Genomic DNA, 17,313 nt, shown 5'->3' on the forward strand with positions numbered 1-17,313 from the left:
TTTATCTGGTTGTCTTGCTTTTAATAATAATGCTCTCATCAATGCATTTATTTGAGTTTAAAGCACAATGTGATAATGAGATGATGTTTTCAATAGTTTCCCCGACCTTTGGACTTTATTGTATGCATCCTCTTTTTTTTTTCCTTTCTTTTCTTGCCTTAATAATAATCACCCTAATAGCTTATCATGTTCTTGACGAGATTTAGCAGCAACATTGTTAGATCTGCACGTTTTAACCACCAGCAAATTTCTTTAATCACAAATTCATGACGTGGTTCCATTGTATCATATATGTAGATAATTTTATTCTTCAGATAAAACTGATATCTTGGTGGGAATATATAGGACTGATTGCCCGACGATTTGCATTCCTTCATCAAGACTAAACTTTTTTTTTTTACTAAAGCGGGTATGTCATGCAATACGAGTACGAATACATCCAACGAAATCAGAAAATAACAGATCACGGAGCGCCCATGGCAACTCCCCCTCCTCAGCTCACAGGGTGCCCCTGAGTGGCTAGCCACATAAGCAGCCACTTAGTCTGCGGACCCGTTGGCTTCTCTAAATATATGCTTGGTTTGAAAGGCCATCTCCATCCCTCACCATCGCCCAGATGTCTCAAAGTAGGGGTGACTCACCCACCACTGCTCGGATTCTTTTGGATCCAACAGATCACTGTGGCCGAGTCACCCTCCAATATAATCGAGCTGACCCGTAACACTTGTCGCGTATGACCAAGGCTAACCCATACTGGAGAAATTTTCAGTAACCGCCATCCATCCAAATAGTCACCATACTTGATAAAAGAATAGCAGGTTCTTTGTTGCAACATCAAGCAAATCAAGCGAAACCGGATGTGTCGCAAGTCTGGCATAAATGTTTTCTTAATGCAAACCAAGAAAAAGAAAAACAAAACCACAAGCAGTCCCATAATGGTCTTACGACATCTAAGAGTGCTCGCTACTCTATCGAGGAAAAGAGAGTCTGAAACTCCCGCAATGGCACATGGAAGAGTTTGCAGGCTACCATCCAGCTTTTTATATCATGTTACATGTCGTCGCTTGCTCATGAGCAAACGCTACCACGGAGGAAGGTGGGCGAGCAGATGGTGACATTAAAAAGGAATACACTCAACGGACATGTTTTTTAATTTCCCGATGGCATTAAAAAAGGTGCATGAGTAGAAGGGAGAGATTCCAACTATAAGAATATTCAGCCACGAATGGGAAAATGTCCAATAGTGCATTAAAACAGTAGAGATGAAGTTGAAATAACTGATTCTTTCGGTTGATTTCATTTTATAAAATATATATGATAGAATCAGGAAATATAGATATATAAAACGTTTGGATAGACGTTACTCCGATTGGATGCCATTTTACAAATAAATAAGTAGATAGCTAGGTAGATAAACTAATAAACAGATGCAATTTAAGTGGAACCCGGGATAATAATATTAGCTAGCTATTAGCCTTCTAAAATGCAGATCAAAAAGGAATGCATGTAGAAAGAAAACATCTTGTGAGATGGCAATAGCTCCTCAACCTAAGAGGTAGGAAATTTTCATTATATAATTCTCTCTTCATGGATTTGTGGTGATTGTCGCCACCCTTTTATTGTAAAGGGCAAAAAAAATGACATCAAGCATTAGGAATATAACATTTAATTGCTCAAGGTAATAGAAAGTTTCTTGGATAAGTGTTATTAAATCAAATTGAGACCAAAATGGGTCTTCGTTGAGCTGAGCTCTTTATCAGATGTGCCATCTAGTGACAGCATGTACATAGTGTTTGATGTGCGGCTTAAACACAAACTTCCTGTGCATGTGATCCAGACGGATTGGTGACCTAATAGTGTATGATTAAGGTCCCAGAGACCACATACAATGGTCGAATCATTTAAAAGCAATCGTCATGTCAACAGCCTAGGTTAAAGATGGACCAACCCTCTCATCTACTCTTGGCCCTTTCAAGGTTATAGCTGTGTCAGTCCGTGCAGGGTTTGGGCAAACATGCATGATGTGTGCAACGTCAGCAGCGTCAGCTAATTGTTTGACCCTTAAAACCTTTTTGAGATGCGTGGGGGCATGAATTTTATGGCCTATCTATTAACATTCAAGCCTATCAAAATGGAGCCTTTATCTTATGGATGTATGTCCATGTTCATTTCCATTTATTACTTGGCCGTAGGTGGAAAGCACCCTTTTCTCTTGACTAATCACATGGAATAAATTGTGCATACAAGCGAAGAGAAATATATGTAAAAGGAAAGAAAATTTGGAGAATGAATTAGATCCTAGAACTGCATATCTATCCTCAATGCTATATGTTACAACTTAAAATGTCACTCAAAAAGGATAGTCAGAATGAGTTTCTTAGTTCTATATAAATATCAAAGATGTACCCTGATAGAGGAAAAAATGGGTCATCTAGGTGCCCAATTTCGGCCCAGTAAACATCAACAACAATCGAACGAATCTTCACCTCGGCCCAGAGCCAGCTCGTTCTCGAAACTTCGCCGAAAGCTTCACCAACTTCGGACATTTGCCGACTCCCCCGACCAAGTTCGGGATGCCTCCAGACAAACTCCGACCCGTCTCGATCCAATTCGGGACGCCATATCCCCAGCAATACGCTACAATCCTCGAGCTCGGGGCGCACCTTCGAGCACATCTTGGAACTCACGAAACCGAGCTACTTCCAGTATCCACCAAGCCGACCTCATCAAACGCATGACGCGATTACTTAATGAGTTCGGCTTCGTCAGCAACCGCACTTGCGGGAGAGCCTACGCTCACCTACGTGGCCGTACTCTACCACACTGCCGTGTTATGTCTCCATAACAGACCAACAGCAGTCAGACGGCGCCCTGCCTACTCCAGCCATATCCTGCCGTGACTGTCAACATCCTACCGTTCTCAAGAATGGGTTGTACCGCACATCACCAGCCAACCTGAGCTGCGTGCCATCCGGTTCAAAACCATCCCCCTCATGATGGGGACTGACAGTACCTCCGCCATCTAGGCCACTCCACCGAGGCTATAAATAGCTCGGTCAGGTAATTTCTAAGGGGCCTTTGGCTGGACCAAATTTACCCACTCTAACATGATCATCGGAGGGCCCTCATCGGGAGCACCGGTAAGGCTTTGTGTAGGTCCGCGACCGTCGCGCAGGAGGTGGCTCCTGTCTTCTCCTTTTCGGCACCGGCGGCTCCCTCGGCTCCACCGGTGTGGTCACCCTCGGGCAAGATTTGAACCACAACATACCCGATTTATAGTTGACGTGGGACTAAACATATGCTTGCATGGGTCCTCTTGTTTAAGCTCTAGTGTCCTCGTCGGCTTAAGGATGCAAATCTAGTCAAATCCAACTATAAACGCTACGATCAACTCGTAGTTAGCTTTAATGGGCCTGTGCTACAGCCTCTCCTAATCCATATTGGTGTTAGCATCCCTCATATGCCATGAAAATTTCGAAATAATTTTCAGATTGCAGCGGAAAAACATATGCGGGATACGTTCATCGCATGAACGTGTTTTAAAACCTTTCGTTTGTAGATAGATTAGAACTAAATTATTTTAAACCATTTTAAAATCATTAAGAAGATCAGATCTTCACCTTTTGCGGGTAGATGGTCTCCGCAAATCTGATTCACGAGATATTTGGTGAAAGTTCAATGGAAGCCGCACATGCGTCCGGCCTCTACGGGTATCCACACGAAGTATTGAACAGATCGAAGCCTTCGTATCTCCCCTGGGTGCTAGCTCCCTTGCATAGATGGCTTTTGATGGCTGAAGTCCTCCCTTTCAATCAACTCTTGAATGCCTAGGAAGGAGGAGGAAGAAGGATGGATCAAAGGAAGAAGAAACAAGCCCTTTTCAGCCTTTTCTTTTTCTCCTGCGCTGGATCCAAGAAAGAGGAAGAAGAAGGCCACGCCTTGATTTCCTTTTCTCCCTTTTCTCTTGCGGCTGGAAGGAGGAATGAAAGGAGAAGAGTTGCTGCCGAGATCCCCAGAAGAACTCATGAGAGGAGGGGTCGAACCCCTCCTCTTTTTATCTTCCCATGGGATAAGGATGAGCTCCTATTTTTTAGGAGCTCACCCTTATCCTTTTAGTTCGGCAGCAAGGAGGGGCTTATGCCCCTCCTTTTTTCTCTTCTCACGTAAGGAATCAAGGGGCCTACGCCCCTCCCTCATAAAGCCTTTAATTAACCACTTAATCAAATTAAATGGTAAGATGGTTTGGGTCTAATGCATGGGTCTAATCCCATTCAAAATAGAATCTATGTGAACCCATTTAAATTTCCTCCAAATCCCAATCTAATTATGATTTAATTGAACCATGACTCTATTGAACTCTTCAATCCTAATCCAATTAGGAGTCATGAAATTAATTAGATTAAAATTATAATTAATTAGGACTTAAAATAATCCTAATCTAATTAGGATTTAATTAAATTTCAGCCCTAAGCCAATTAGGGCTTTAGAATTCCTACTCCAAGTAGGACTCTAATTTAATTTGAAATCCTAATCCAATTAGGACTCCATGAATCCTACTCCAAGTAGGACTCGTGATCAAGTCAAATTAATTAAATTCAATTAATTAAATTAAATTACAATCCGATTGCAATTATTCCTTCTTCTAACCACTAACTCTTAGTGGGTTATCCATTTATCAATCTATTTGATTATTTGTGAGTCCTAATCACATTCAACCATCGGATCGGGCAATACCTCTAATGTGTGTAACCCCATAGGTTCTATTCTAATTAGTAGTGAGATATATTGTGATATCTATCACAATATCATTGAAAACTCCTTTCAATGGGTTGAAATAATTTCAACTCAACTCACCAGGGTTTATCGACCATCAAGATGATCCCTGTGAGTCTCACCATGCACCAGTGACACCTAGCAGTATGTAATGGCTACCCAACAGAATGGAATAATGAACCTCTAGGTGCAGTTATCGTATGATACAGTCCTTCTATCGTGGATCCCGACAGACCGGAGGTCATGGATAACTCGTTAAACCCCGTCGTCTGTCATATGTCTTGATTTATTCGACTTGAGTTCGATAGTGGAAAACTTTTTCTCCACTGTATATTATTGCCCTGGCTAGGGTCTTAGAACTCAGTCTAATAAATCACATAGGATCTCTTCTCTTCTATCAAGGTCGTAGATTCCATGTAGGTACGTACCCTACTCCTACAGTGAACTTACTGCAGCCAATCTACACTACAAGGACCCATATGACTAGAGACCATGTGTATGTGTAGTCAAACTACAATAACCTCGTTGTGAGCAGCCGTAGCACCGCAGATCAAAGGACCAGTCATACTACTGCAACATCAAGTAAGTCATTGACGAGTGGATAGACATCCAAGTGACTTCTTGTCTTGCTCACGCTCAGTACCCTTGTTCTCTAACAAGCACCTACACTATCACTTCAGTGTCCCTACACTGTAGACTCGAGTCTCGTCCATCCATAAGGAAAGCGATCTGTGCACTGATCGGATCGATTACCGTCCTCGTGATGATCCATTGATCATGAGCATTTAGAAATTAATCATCAATGATACATGGCTCAAATTCTCAACTCTTGAGAATATGTATCTTCATTTTATTAATTTCTTGGACGATTCATAGATACATAAATAATATGAATGAAAAGATGCCCATTTATTATTCAATAATAATAAAGTCAAGTACAAATTTATGTCCCAAAATTAGTAATGTGTCCGCCAGATTGGCTTCTAGGGCATACATCTAACAATCTCCCACTTGTACTAAAGCGAATCAGTCATATATCTAAGTCCTATTTTCTTAAGGTGGGCTTCAGTCTTCTGTTAACCTAGCTGCTTAGTGAGCGGGTCCGCCACGTTGTCCGTGGAGTCTACTCTCTGCACCTCGACATATTTCTTTTCGAGGTAGTCGCGTATGAGGTGAAAGCGCCGCTCTATGTGCTTGGACTTCTGATGAGACCTAGGCTCCTTAGCAAGAGCTATGGCGCCATTATTATCGCAGTAGAGTGTGATGGCATCTGATGGCATTACATCTAGCTCTGCAATGAATTTTTTGAACCAGAAGGCTTCCTTTGCAGCTTCAGAGGCGGCGATATACTCAGCTTCCATGGTAGAATCAGCAATGATCGGTTGTTTGGAACTCTTCTAATTTACCGTACCACCATTGCACAAGAACACATATCTAGATGTAGACTTTCTATCATCAATATCAATCATAAAGTCTGAATCTGTGTATTCTTCTACCTTTAACTCTGATGATCCTCCAAAAACCAAAAACAAATCTTTAGTTCTTCTTAAGTACTTAAGAATGTTCTTCACAGCTGTCCAGTGCTCTTCGCCTGGATTCGACTGATATCTGCTAGTGACACTCACAGCAAGGGCTATATCAGGTCGTGTACATAGCATGGCATACATGAGACTCCCTATTGCAGAAGCATAAGGGAATCTGCTCATGCATTGAATCTCTTCAGATGTGTTGGGGCACATTTTCTTGGAGAGATGAATCCCATGCCTAAGAGGTAATAGACCCCTTTTGGGGTTTTCCATGCTGAACCTTTTCAGCACCTCCTCTATGTACATCTTTTGTGATAAGCCAAGCAACCTCTTAGATCTATCTCTATAGACCTTAATTTCCAAAATGTGGGATGCTTCCCCAAGGTCTTTCATGGAGAACTCTTTTGACAACCAGACCTTGACCGAGGTTAGCATGGGAATATCATTCCCTATCAGGAAGATGTCATCTACGTACAGTATGAGGAACACGATAACCCTCCCACTAACCTTCTTGTAAACACACGGTTCCTCTTCGTTCTTGATGAAATCAAACGATTTGATCGCATCATTGAAACGAGTGTTCCAACTCCGAGATGCTTGCTTTAGTCCATAGATGGACCTTTGCAGCTTGCAGACCTTGTGATCACCATCACTGGAAGTGAAACCTAAAGGCTGCTCCATATAGATATCTTCATCAAGATATCCATTCAGAAAAGTAGTTTTCACATCCATCTGCCATATTTCATAATCATGAAATGCTGCAATGACAAGCAATGTTCGAATGTATTTCAGCATGGCTAAGGTAAAAAGGTCTCCTGATAGTCAATGCCTTCACGCTGACTATACTCTTTCGCCACTAGCCTTGCCTTATAGATCTCTACCTTTCCATCCAAACCTATCTTCCTTTTGTAGATCCATTTGCATCCAATAGGTACTATACCTTTTGGTGGATCTACTAAGGTCCAAACTTGGTTGGAATACATGGAGTTTATCTCTGACTTCATGGCTTCCAGCCATTTCTTGGAATCGATATCAGATATCGCCTCGTTGTAGGTATTGAGATCCTGTATATATTCCCTATCTCCCATGAGGAACATTTACTCGGTGTCCTCTACTAGTATACCTAAGTATCTATCGGGAGGATGGGAGACCCTACTAGATCTACGAGGTGGAGGAGGTACTATGTGTACTGGCTCTATGTGAATGGGTTCTATAGGATCCACGACTCGTTGCTTTTCAGAGACTCTCTCTTCAAGCTCAATTTTTCTCCCACTGTCTCTATCAAGGATAAACTGTTTTTCCAGGAAGACGGCATGTCGGCTCACAAACACATTGTGATCCTCTGAGACGTAAAAATTGTATCCTAATGACTCTTTAGGATATCCAATGAAACGAGCACTTATGGTCCTAGGCTCTAACTTGTCCGCCTGTAGTCGCTTGACGTAGGCCGGACATCCCCAAATCTTGAGATGACCAAGACTTGGCTTCTTACCATGCCATATCTCATACGGTGTGGTAAGAACGGATTTAGAGGGAACTCTATTCAATAAGTAAATTGCGGATAATAAGGAATCTCCCCAAAGAAACATAGGTAGATCAGTGAAGCTCATCATGGATCGGACTATATCCAATAGAGTCCGATTCCTCCTTTCTGACACCCCGTTGAGTTGAGGTGTACCTGGAGACGTCCATTGTGAGACTATGCCGTTCTCCTTGAGATAGTTCCGGAATTTTCCATTAAGGTATTCTCCTCCTCGATCTGATCGAAGAACCTTAAGGGTTTTTCCGGTCTATTTTTCTACTTCATTTCTGAACTCTTTGAACTTTTCAAAAGACTCAGATTTGTATCTCATAAGATACACATACCCATATCGTGAATAGTTATCGGTAAAAGTAATGAAGTACGAATAACGACCCCTGGCTGACACATCAAATGGGCTACACACATCAGTATGTACTAGGGTAAGTATTTTAGTGGTCCTCTCCCCATGTCCTACAAAAGATAATCTAGCCATTTTTTCTTGAAGACAGGACTCACAAACTGGATATGACTGAGAAGTCAATGGGCCGAGAAGCCCATATTTCTCCATTTTGTTCATTCTGTCCTCTCCAATATGGCCAAGCCTGAGGTGCCATAAATACTTCTGGTTTATCTCATCTCTGGATCTTTTAGATCCTATGGCATTCACTACTTGCTCAAACACATTCACAGATACATCAACATGCAAGTGATAGAGACTGTCAATCATGAAACCACGTGTAACTAATTTATTTCTAAAATAAATAGAACAACAGTCTTTGTCAAAGGTCAAAACATGACCATCCTGTGCTAAACACGAAACAGAAATCAAATTTCTATTAGCAGCAGGGACATAATAACAGTCTCTAAGCAATAAACTAAATTCAGACGGTAATCGCAGAGGATAGGTGCCCACAGCTACAGCAGCAACTCTTGCCCCGTTGCCTACTCAAAGGGTTACTGCACCTTCTGCCAGCCTCCTCCTACTTTCCTTTAGATCCTGCATAGTAGTGCACAAATGAGCACTAGAACCAGAATCTATAACCCAACTAGAAGTAGAAGAAACCGTAAGGTTAGTTTCAATTACGAGCAAGTCTAGCATACCTTCAGAAGGTGTGTCCTTTTTGTTCTTCAGGCTCTCGAGGTATGAAGGGTAGTTCCTTTTCCAATGGCCGTTGACGTTGCAGTGGAAACATTTTCCTTTGTCATCAGCCTTTTTCTTATGAACTTCCTTCTTAGGCTTCTTGTCTTTCTTCTGCTTCTTTGCAGGCTTCTTTTTCTTCCAAGTAGACTTTCTCTTGGAACCAGAAGTCAGCTCAGCAGCCAGAACAGAGCTCCTTGAACCTTTCAAGGCTCCCTCAGCAGTTACCAACATATTCAGTAGTTCAGTCTTCGTGCATTCAATTTTATTCATTTGGTAGTTTACTATAAACTGCCCAAATAAATCAGGAAGGGATTGCAGGATCAGATCTATCTGCAGTTCCTTATGCATGGTCATACCGAGCTTCTCAAGCTCTTCTAGGTCCTTGATCATAGTCAAACAGTGATCGTGGACAGACTGCCCCTCGCGCATCTTTGCCTTGAAGAGTCTCTTGGACACTTCAAAGCGTGCAGTGCGGCTCTGCTCACCATACAACTCTTGCAGGTGTGCCAGTATTTTTCTAGCAGTCTTCATATTCTCATGCTGGCATTGAAGTTCATTAGTCATGGATGCCATGATGTAGCACTTGACCCTAATGTCGTCATCTGTCCACTTTTGATGCGTCTCATGCTGATCATCAGTAGGACGTGCTGGTAACCTGGGGATATCGTTCTCGAGCACATACCCTAGTTTCTCACAATTCAGAACAATTTTCAGGTTTCTAAGCCAGTCTTTGTAGTTGGTTCCAGTCAATCGGTTGGTCTTAAGGATACGGGTCAAAGGATTCGAAGCTGACATTGTGATCTGTAGAGAGTAAAGATTCTAGTTAGACATTATACTTGAACTTTATTTGTTTTAGGGTCTTTTAAAACAAATATGCTCCCACTATTTTCTTGAATCCCTCATACTTTCCTGATGGAGAAACAAAAATCCTACGCGACTAGGATTTTTAGTGGGTACTGCGGTCTCACCGATTTACATGCCGCCTCACCTAACAGTTATTGGTGAAATATAAATGGATGAGTGTACAACTCTTGTACAATGCTTCTTAAGTAAATTGCAGTGGTACTTGGTCTCTAAGTCATGAAGACCTCACCTAACAATTATTGGTCCCATTACTTAGTTAAGTCAGACCCACCGTATAACCGCAGGAATAAAGTCGTCATTGGGTCCACACCTAACAGTTATTGGTGCCCAACTCCACCTTTACCCCACAACATCTCATATCTAATAGAGAGGTCCAGTCCCCCGATGCAACTTGCCCATTGTGTCCAGCCGAGACAAATCAACACCGAAAAGACCTTAGCAGCTCTACTACGGTGGAAGACCTATGGACTTAATATTGCATAATCAAGTCTTAGTGTTTGCAACTTGAGTTCTTTATAAGAGGTAATCGAACAATTGGTCAGATAAGCAGATGGAAGGCTCCCCTTACTCAGAGAGTAAGGTCTTAATTAAGTAACCACCTTTTAGGCTTGCCTAGACACCAATTAGATCAATTAATCTAATATGACTAACTCATGTTGGTTCACCCTTGACTGATTAGGGAGGTTTCGATTTAGGTCTCACTCGATCGCGTATTCACATCTCATGCAAATATAAATCTACCCGCATAAACATAAGCATTAAACATCCAGGCATTTATCAAAAATAAAAATTAAATGGTGATGATCATGGATCCAGGATGGGGTCATTTTACAAGCACATGCACATCAATTGGTTTGATCGTCTTCAACTCTTGACTCGATCTTGATCCCTTAGGTCCAATTGTGATCAACTCCTTGATCCATCTTCAATCAACTATTGATCTCGATCCGCGCATGTTGAGCTTGTTGATGTACATATCGATCAACCATCGACGTGCAACACACATCACAGATTATATCCCAGATTGCTTTAAAAATTAAAATAAAAATAAAGAATAAATTGCAACCCTTTTCATGAGACATGCAGGTCTCTAATACGTGAATTTAAGATGCATGCAGGCATCTAAAAATTAAAATTAAATGCATCACAGAACATTGCAGAATATTTCAGCACATTCAAAGGGTCCATCCATGATCATCACCATACGCATTATATGCATAAAAATTATTTTCAAATCCGTAATTTAATTGATTATTCCATCTCATGACTTGCTGATCATGCTAGATTTGACTCTAAATATTTGTAATCACATTATCAAAGTATTAGAATCATTAATCTAAACATCCAATAATTAGTATGCAGAAAAAATCAGCAAGCTGAAAATTCTGCATACATAATTTTCAGCAAGCATAATCCCTTAAATTTCAGATCTAAAATGCCTTGAAAAATTTAATTCTAATATTAATCTACATAACCATGGCTCTGATACCACTGTTAGCATCCCTCATATGACATGAAAATTTCGAAATAATTTTCAGATTGCAGCGGAAAAACATATGCGGGATACGTTCATCGTATGAACGTGTTTTAAAACCTTTTGTTTGTAGATAGATTAGAACTAAATTATTTTAAACCATTTTAAAATCATTAAGAAGATTAAATCTTCACCTTGTGCGGGTAGATGGTCTCCGCAAATCTGATTCATGAGGTATTTGGTGAAAGTTCAATGGAAGCCGCATACGCATCCGGCCTCTATGGGTATCCACACGAAGTATTGAACCGATCGAAGCCTTCGTATCTCCCCGGGGTGCTAGCTCCCTTGCAGAGATGGCTTTTGATGGCTGAAGTCCTCCCTTTCAATTAACTCTTGAATGCCTAGGGAGGAGGAGGAAGAAGGATGGATCAAAGGAAGAAGAAACAAGCCCTTTTCAGCCTTTTCTTTTTCTCCTGCGCTGGATCCAAAAAAGAGGAAGAAGAGGCCACGCCTTGATTTCTTTTTCTCCCTTTTCTCTTGCGACTGGAAGGAAGAATGAAAGGAGAAGAGTTGCTACCGAGATCCCCAGAAGAACTCATGAGAGGAGGGGTCGAACCCTTCCTCTTTTTATCTTCCCATGGGATAAGGATGAGCTCCTATTTTTTAGGAGCTCACCCTTATCCTTTTAGTTCAGCAGCAAGGAGGGGCTTATGCCCCTCCTTTTTTTTCTTCTCACGCAAGGAATCAAGGGGCCTACGCCCCTCCCTCATAACCCCTTTAATTAACCACTTAATCAAATTAAATGGTAAGATGGTTTGGGTCTAATGCATGGGTCTAATCCCATTTAAAATAGGATCTATGTGAACCCATTTAAATTTCCTCCAAATTCCAATCTAATTATGATTTAATTGAACTATAAATCTATTGAACTCTTCAATCCTAATCCAATTAGGAGTTATAAAATTAATTAGATTAAAATTATAATTAATTAGGACTTAAAATAATCCTAATCTAATTAGGATTTAATTAAATTTCAGCCCTAAGCCAATTAGGGCTTTAGAAATCCTACTCCAAGTAGGACTCTAATTTAATTTGAAATCCTAATCCAATTAGGACTCCATGAATCCTATTCCAAGTAGGACTCGTGATCAAGTCCAATTAATTAAATCCAATTAATTAAATTAAATTGCAATCCAATTGTAATTATTCTTTCTTCTAACCACTAACTCTTAGCGGGTTATCCATTTATTAATCTAATTGATTATTTGTGATTCCTAATCACATTCAACCATCGGATCGGTCAATACCTCTAATGTGTGTGATCTCATAGGTTCTATTCTGACTGGTAGTAAGATATATTGTGATCTCTATCACAATATCATTGAAAACTCCTTTCAATGGGTTGAAACAATTTCAACTCAACTCACCAGGGTTTATCGACCATCAAGTTGATCCTTGTGAGTCTCACCATCCACCAGTGACACCTAGCAGTATGTAGTGGCTACCCAGCAGAATGGAATAATGAACCTCTAGGTGCAATTATCGTATGATACAGTCCTTTTATCGTGGATCCCTACAGATTGGAGGTCATGGATAACTCGTCAAACCCCGTCGTCTGTCATATGTCTTGATTTATTCGACTTGAGTTCGATAGTGGAAAACTCTTTCTCCACTGTATATTATTGCCCTGGCCAAGCTCTTAGAACTCAGTTTAATAAATCACATAAGGATCTCTCCTCTTCTATCAAGATCGATAGATTCTATGTAGGTACGTACCCTACTCCTACAGTGAACTTACTGCAGCCAATCTACACTACAAGGACCCATATGACTAGAGACCATGTGTATGTGTAGTCAAACTACAATAACTTCATTATGAGCAGCCGAAGCACCGCAGATCAAAGGACCAGTCATACTACTGCAACATCAAGTAAGTCACTGACGAGTGGATAGACATCCAAGTGACTTCTTGTCTTGCTCACGCTCAGTACCCTTGTTCTCTAACAAGCACCTGCACTATCACTTCAGTGTTCCTACACTGTGGACTTGAGTCTCGTCCATCCATAAGGAAAGCGATCTGTGCACTGATCGGATCGATCACCATCCTCGTGATGATCCATTGATCAGGAGCATTTAGAAATTAATCACCAATGATACATGGCTCAAATTCTCAACTCTTGAGAATATGTATCATCATCTTATTAATTTTTTGGACAATTCATAGACATATAAACAATATGAATGAAAAGATGCCCATCTATTATTCAATAATAATAAAGTCAAGTACAAATTTATGTTCCAGAATTAGTAATGTGTCCGCCAGATTGGCTTTTAGGGCATACATCTAACAATTGGCCATAAAGTGACTCTGCTCTGATACCATTTGTAATAATTTAGGACCTCATCTAAAAAGACTAACCAAAATGTATTATTTAGATTCTTTAGTTTGTATAAGTATTCAAGATCTATCTAGTATATAGCTGATATGAGATTAAACAAGTGCGCATATAAATCCTCACACTATGAGTACTTTCTGTGCATCAAAATTTCTCCATGTGAATTTTATTCTTTGGAAGAAGGGGTCCATGTGAATTACATTATATATGACAATCAATTGTTAGCTAACAACAATGTGGAATTTTAATGAAAGGTAGTTTAGATTTCATATTTATTTTTGCCCTCAATTTCATATCTTTTGGCTACGGTAGATAAATATCCAATATAGGTATACCAAGCAGTCCCTACAACCAAGCGATATAAATTAAGGAAAATGAAATGCTTGTTTCCTTCTTGTGTTTTTCCTATTCTTATATGGGATGTTACATAAGAACAAAATAACTGTACCATATTGTACAACCTCAACAATAGTATAAGAAGATAGGTAAAGGGTGTGATGCAAGATACATATATTTGCAATTCATACTTGAAACTAAGGCTGAAAATAGGTCGGGTTGACTCGTGAACCGACCTGACCCCTTTAGACATGAACCGACTCATTTTGGAGGACCTGTGGGGCCGGGCCGGGTTCTAAAATTGGATCAGTTCCATTTTTCGGATTGGATCTGGGTTCTTTGAATTTCGAATCAATCCATTTGAAATTTGAATAATTTTGGGTTTTCAATCCTATGACCCGACTCGACCTAACCCAACTCGAATCTGTAAAATTATTTGAGCTCATGGGCTGCAGCCCATGGGGTTGCAAACACAAGTTCTGAAGCCATGGATGGGTTGATCGGAACTGGACCCGATTTTTTTTTTGGTCGGGTCGACGTTATAAATGGATCCGACCCGAATGACCCGTTGGGCCAAAAATTGTTGTGGTGGACCCGACCCGATCCGATTTTTCATCGGGTCCGATTTGGATCCAAAAATAGGACTCGAACAAGAAACCGAGTTTGGTCGGGAGTCATGAGGCCCGACCTATTTGTACCCCTACTTGGAACCAAGCACAAATTGAGCTAGCACATCTAAGCATGGATCTTAGAAGACGCACAAGAAAAACTAAATTTTTACGGTGTCTTCATTGTGCATCAACTGATATTATACATCACATATACGAGTCTAAAACACTTGCTACATCAATACTTTAGGCTATGCCTAGTTGGGATTCGGGTTGTATCTTTCGCGCGAAAGAATGATTGATCTTCTCTCGTGACGTCAACTATTGGATAGCTCACTGCATAAATATCAAATTATTGCAAAATCCATCTGCATAGCTTTCAAAGGGATTGTTGCGCGATCCAATAGTGGATTCGAGTGAAAGATTGTGAATCTTTTTTTTTTCGTGCGAGAGCTACAGTGAGGATCCGTGCAGACGTATGTTTAATTCTACATTAGTTATTCACTGGGTAGATCTTGGGTACTTATACAGGATCAAGAAACCCAAATATACCTTTCGGCTAGCCATTTTGGGTGAGATTGTGGATTGTTGCAAATAGTATCAAAGCGGACCCAGCCCATAACCTATGTGCACTAGAGGACACTGCAGCACGAATTTATTGGGCTGATCATTAGCCGATCGTGATGTTTGTGATTAGATTTGAATGGATTTAAACCCTAGGTCTGACGAGGACGTCAGGACTTGAACGAAGAGAGTATGTGAGGATCCATGCGAGCGTATGTTTAGTTCCACATTGGTTATTTGCTGGGTAGATTTTGGATACTTATACAGAATTAAAAAATCCAAATAATATCTTTCGGCTAGCTATTTTGGGTGAAATTCTATTACAGTTGCAACCCTAGTCCACCTAGTTGTTTGACTACTCCCTACATCTAACAAACTAACCAAGTGGCAGCCCAAGTGGCTGATTATAGACTGTAAGCATGGGTGCAGCACACCTTCGGACACCTTATTTGCATCATGGTCTAGTATAAAATATGGAATCTCGAAGTTTAATAAGCTGCTATAGGGAGGCCTAAATGGAAACTATTAAGGCCTTGTTTAGGGGAGCTATTGGTAGTAGAGCTGTTGGAAGTAGAGCTGTTGGAAGTAAAGCTGCTTGAAGTAGAGCTTTTATAAAAAGCTATTTGTTGTTTGGTAACTATATTTCTAAAGTACTGTGGCACTTTAATATATGTTTGGTAAATAAACTGAGAAAGTACTTTTGTATGACAAAATTATCATAAAGAATATTGCATAGTATTATACAACAGAGCATAATAAAACATAACATATATTAATACATAATATACAATATAGTATAATATTATTGTAATGTAAAATAATATTATTATAATATAGTAATATGACATTGTATAGCATAGCATAATAGTAATATAATTATTAGAGTAAATTAATTTTTCATAATATAACATAATATTAAATTATTTAACATAACATATTAATGTATTATGATATAATGTAATATATATTATATTTATAGTATAATACAATAATAAATGTATAAAATATTATAATTATTAGTATAAATTAATTTCTCATAATATAACATAATATTAAATTATTTAAAATAATGTATTAATGTATTATGATATGATGTAATATAATATAATATTTATAATATAATACAATAATAAAGGTATAAAATATTATAATTATTAGTATAAATTAATTTCTCATAATATAACATAATATTAAATTATTTAACATAACATATTAATCTATTATGATATAATGTAATATAATATTATATTTATAGTATAATATAACAATGGCGACAAATTCACTGTACCTATCAATATCATAAAGATTAGATTATTTGCCACTCACTCATTATTTTTTATTTACTTATTTATTTATTTATACGTTCATTCGTATATATATTTATAAATGCATTTATTTATTTATTTATTTATTTTTCTTTTCTTCTTTTTTTTTCCTTTTTCTTTTTTTTTCTTTTCTTTTTTCTTCTTTTCTTCTCCTTCCTTCCTCTCCCTCCTTCTCCGTTCTTCTCCTCCCACGCGATCGGCGGGGCCGGAAGGGGGCCGGGCCGTGGCCGGCGGCGCCTGTGGTAGTCTTGGCGGCCATGGCCGGCCTCCTGCGAAGTGCCCTCCTCTCGCGAGGTCGACGACGCCGGAAAGGGGTTGAGCCGTCGCAGACGTGGGAGGGGGCAGGTTGTGGCCGGCGGCGGCCGCAGGAAGCGGGAGGGCGCCCCCTTCTTCTTCCTCTTCTTCGGCACCTCCCCACCGTGGGGGCGGGGACATCCGCGGCGACCGGTCGACCTCTTTCTTCTTTGGCATCTCTCCATCCGTGACGGGGACATCGTAGCCAGCGGCGGCCGCGGGAAGGGGAAGACCCCTCCTTCTTCCTCTTCTTCGACACCTCCCCACCATGGGGGCGGCGGCGGCGGGGAAGAGTGAGAGGGGTGGGAGAGGAATAGGAGGGGGGGTTGGGGAGGAATTTTTTTTTTCAAGTAGGGGTAATTTGGTTAAAAATAGAGCTTTCCAACAAATTTCAAAATAGCATTTTCGGAAAGCTCCAAAATGGAGCTTCTGCCAAAATGCCGTTTTCAGCTTTCTAAAAAAGCTAAAACAGCTTTATCAAATACTATTT

This window comes from Phoenix dactylifera, chromosome 2, assembly GCF_051530095.1.
Source record: "Phoenix dactylifera cultivar Ajwa chromosome 2, Ajwa_hap1_PhDact_Kaust_v1.1, whole genome shotgun sequence".
NCBI classification, from domain to species: domain Eukaryota; kingdom Viridiplantae; phylum Streptophyta; class Magnoliopsida; order Arecales; family Arecaceae; genus Phoenix; species Phoenix dactylifera.